We start from the raw sequence: 4,277 nt of genomic DNA, 5'->3' as shown, positions 1-4,277 counted from the left end.
CCTCCGATCTCATCTTCACCAACATCAAAATACCACCTTCATCTCTTCAACAACCTAGCAACGCCTCCGATTCATTCTCATCTTGAATCCGATAGTAGAAGTAGCAACATAACTCGTTTGGTAACGCTTTAGTTCATATTTTTTTAAGATGTTCTATGTTCATATTGTTTTGCATCGCGGTTAGATGTCAATTGTGGTTTACATTTGATTTCATTGCATTTCTGTTGGATTATTTTATAGATTCAATAATATAATGCTGCTGGATTTTTTCTATTGGCATATTAATGCAAATATTTGGTTTACGAGCTGTTGTTTTTTTGTTTATTGTTGTGCTGTAATCAGATCCTAAAATATCATGTGTATTCAATTTTATTTCATTCGCCAACATTGCGTTATGCGTGTTTTCATTTTGATTGCAATGATTGTATTTGGAGTTAGCAATTTTCTGGTTGTTTTCTCTTATTTACGTGTGACATTATCAATTTGGTTATCATCACGTTTTGATTCGAATTCGTATGCACTTTTGGTAGTTTGGCATAACAACAATTCACATTTGCTTTCCCTACTTTGCATTTTTGACACGTGACTTTTGATTTTGTTATGTTATATTTTTTGCTTTTAATTCATTTGTGATGACCAAGCTCCACGTTAGCTACTTATAATTCAATTTGTGTTGACATAAAAATGATCCAATTTTTGTTACATTTAAATCAGATTTAATTTATGTGTTAGTAGCTTTTCATCGCATTTGCATTACGTGAAATTCAATTCGCGTCCTCGCGTTAGGATAATTTGATATGTGCACGCAATTGTCGCGCCGCAAAAAATACCTAAGTACTTCACACGCTCGAAATACAAAAGAGTGGCCATTAAATTTTATTTATTCTAAGAGAAAATATCAATAAAACCTAAATGGATGAGAAAAGGGTAAGGAAGTCGGTTATGCAAGGAGACTAAAATGTGTTTACTAAAAAATGGTAATTTTAATGCGACGCTCATGCAAGTTTTGAGATCAAAATCATTATTTAAAGTGTGAGAGACGATGTGAGAATTTGAAATCAATGCAATTTTTTTTAGCAAATCTCTAGGAGTTAGGTTTACGCAACCTCGCTATAGTATGCCTTCTTAATACATTTACTTCAATTAGGTCTTTTAAAGGTTGTAACATGGCCTGATGTACGGTTTGAGAAAAAAAGGATATATGACTCAAAATTTGATTTTAGCCGACCCTATTCTACTTGATGTTCTTCAGTCCCACGTTCAACTAACTCAACAGGTGCATTCAATTTTCGAAAGAAACTTTGGTGATTTTTGGAATCAGTGAGATTTTTCTTTCGTTCGTTTGAGAGGCAGTCACCTTTTTTAATGGTAGTTACTGCGTTTTGCTCTTGTTCTTCTTTTTGTTTTTGCTGAAGATTTTTTTTACTCTTTTGGTATCCCTAATTTTTGCCTAAGTCATTTCATCATTATTTTTTTTTTGAGTTAGCATGCTTTTCTACTTCTTCTTTTTTGTCCTTTTTTTGTTTTGAAAGATCATGACTACCATGATATTGGTTATTGGGAGACAACCATTTTGAAATTTTGAATTTTCAACCTCTTCGACATCGGATGATGAATAAGATATGATTGATCCCTTGATGGGATGTTCTTTTTAAAAAAAATGAATGCTCAACCGAATTAACTAACGATTACCTTGCCCCTAGTTAAGATTTAAGGGGGTTGACGAGGGATTATCTTCCTTATATCTCTGGTGTTTAGGAGGTGAAACAATGACATACATCGTCAACAAAGTTTTATTTGAAAGCATATTGTCGGCAATTTAGGTTATTTGTTCTTCATCATTCTACATTTGATCCTTGCTTAAGTGAAGTGGAAAAGTATTTATATCACTTTTCTATTTTTTTAATGAAAAAAAAGGAAAATAGTGAATTAAGCATGGAGTGAATATGAATGGATTGACTCAAAAATGCATGCTTATTTCATTAATATCATCATTGTGAGTAACAATGTCAAAAGCAAACATTACTTTACAAAAATAAAATGCAATTGAAAAAGCTAAAGATGCCTAAGGATGACCATTATTGAGGATGATCTGGCAAGACTTCTCTGTAAAGCATATCAACTTCTGATCAAGGAGCTCTTGATCTTTGATCTTAAAACTGTAGCAAACTTCGTTAAAGTTCCCCATGTATCCTGCATGGCATTTTCATATGATATTAGGATTATGCTTAGCATCGTATGGAAACCTGACGAGTTTGATCTCCTTGGGCACAACTGCCCCATCATGAATTAGAATCAGAAGTAGATGCATACAAGATATTGGAATTGGATCAAAGTGGGGATGTCTCCTCTCTTAATCGTTGTTACCTTGGGTTTTTTGCTTCTGCTCCTGTTTCTGGTTGCCTTTAGTGGGCTTCTAATTCAGTAGAAGATCTTGCTCTTCGGGATAAACTGGAAAATTGTAGCGGTAAATTCATGACCATTAAGCTATGGATAAACTTAACGTTAATAAAACCAGAGTCGCCACCGCGCTTTTATTGTTTCCAAAGGAAAGGGGAAAGTATGAACAAAACTCAAATATAAGAAGTTTTCAAATCAAAACTAATAAAATGTCAGAGATTACAGGTAAGGGGATTGGTTACACAGAGGGAAGGTGTTAGCACCCAAAGTGTCATAGGTACTCCTAGGGAGCCCTTTTTTATGTGCGTATATGTTTTTGGTAAAAAAAGATGTTTGAAACTAATAGAGTGTGGGGGTGAGAAAATAATTCATTAATTATTTTTGTGTTTGACAATACCTTCGGACTTGTGCCTACGTACCAACATAAAAATAAGGGATCAAAATCTCGTAGTTCGTGGTATCAATTTCAAAATGAGTGGATTGCTTTTAATTAAAAGTTAAGTTTAAAAGAGGCCCCAAAGGCCCAAAAGTTTGAATAAGTGTTAGTTCTTTTTGTCTTTTGAAATTTTAAGTCAATATGGTTAAGTTCGTTTACAAGTTTAATTTAAGAAAAGAGTTTAAAAAAAGGCAATGGCATAAGGCCAAAGTTTCTAGTTTACAATAAAGTCTAAGTTTTAAAATCACAAGCAAAGAAGGTTTTTGAAAAGGGGGAGAGATTTTGAAATTTAAGAATTGGGAGGAGATGAAGAGGCTAACATAAGCATAAAATTAAAAGTTAAGAGTTTAAAAGATCTGACCAATGGGATGCAATTCAACAGACAAGAATGTCATATAGAAAACCCACTTTCCCTTTGGACTTTGAATCAAGCAATTAGCAATATGAAAAGCCAGGCATCGAATAAAGATGGCCACTTCCAAGCAAGCAAAAATCCATAGCTAGTGGCCTTCTGTGTCTTCTCATGTATTAGATGAAATACTCCTTGATCAACTCAGAATAAGACATAGGCACTATAAAAAAATAACAGTTGCATCAGGACCATGTAGCAGATGAATTCAAGTGGATCCCAAATACTTGCATCAGATGAAAGCCCAAATCACAATAACTTGGTCTCAGAAATGTTGGCATTGGCTAAGTCCTTTTACATGTGGAATGTTGCCTAATTCTATGTCCAAAAGCTCGTATCAAACCCAACAGTCCACACAAATATTTTTTAGGGTTTTTGTTGTTTATTAAGTATTTTAAGGTCCTAAGACCACAAGCACAAACAAAATACAAAAACAAATATATACAATCACAATATATGGCTCAAATGAGCAAAGTGAAAATTACATAAACATAAACAAATTAAATGCTATATAAATGACAATGAATGGTAAATGACTTGTAATTAAATTGCATAAAGATAAATAACTTAAAAGTAAAACAATAGTAATACAAGTTAGTCAAATGTTAGTTGATTAGATGTTAGTGATGTTTTGTTTTTCAATTGATTAAGTCATTCTTTGGAGAACACTCAACCATCTATTCACAAGTATGGATCCTTGAACCAAGACATCTTCCAAAGGAAGGAAAAAAGGCCAAGTTTCCACGTAATACCATGAAAGATGGGAGACTTACAATCTCACTTACTAGAATGATATGCCTTTAGGGTCAAAATTTAGCTCTATGTTAAGCAATCGTAATTGAACTTATGTATAATTCACAACTATCTGAGGCCGGACAATAAAAATTTAGGTGTTAATGCATGTTAGAGATTTGGTATAATGAACCAAACTCCTAAAACATACCACACACTAAAAGAAAACGAATCAAAGGGTGAACCTATCTCATCCATACTTGTATTGGTTCATCTAACACAAGGTTATTGATGAACCAA

Source organism: Lathyrus oleraceus, chromosome 3 (assembly GCF_024323335.1).
Source record: "Lathyrus oleraceus cultivar Zhongwan6 chromosome 3, CAAS_Psat_ZW6_1.0, whole genome shotgun sequence".
Lineage (NCBI taxonomy): Eukaryota > Viridiplantae > Streptophyta > Magnoliopsida > Fabales > Fabaceae > Lathyrus > Lathyrus oleraceus.
This window is presented reverse-complemented; position numbering follows the sequence as displayed.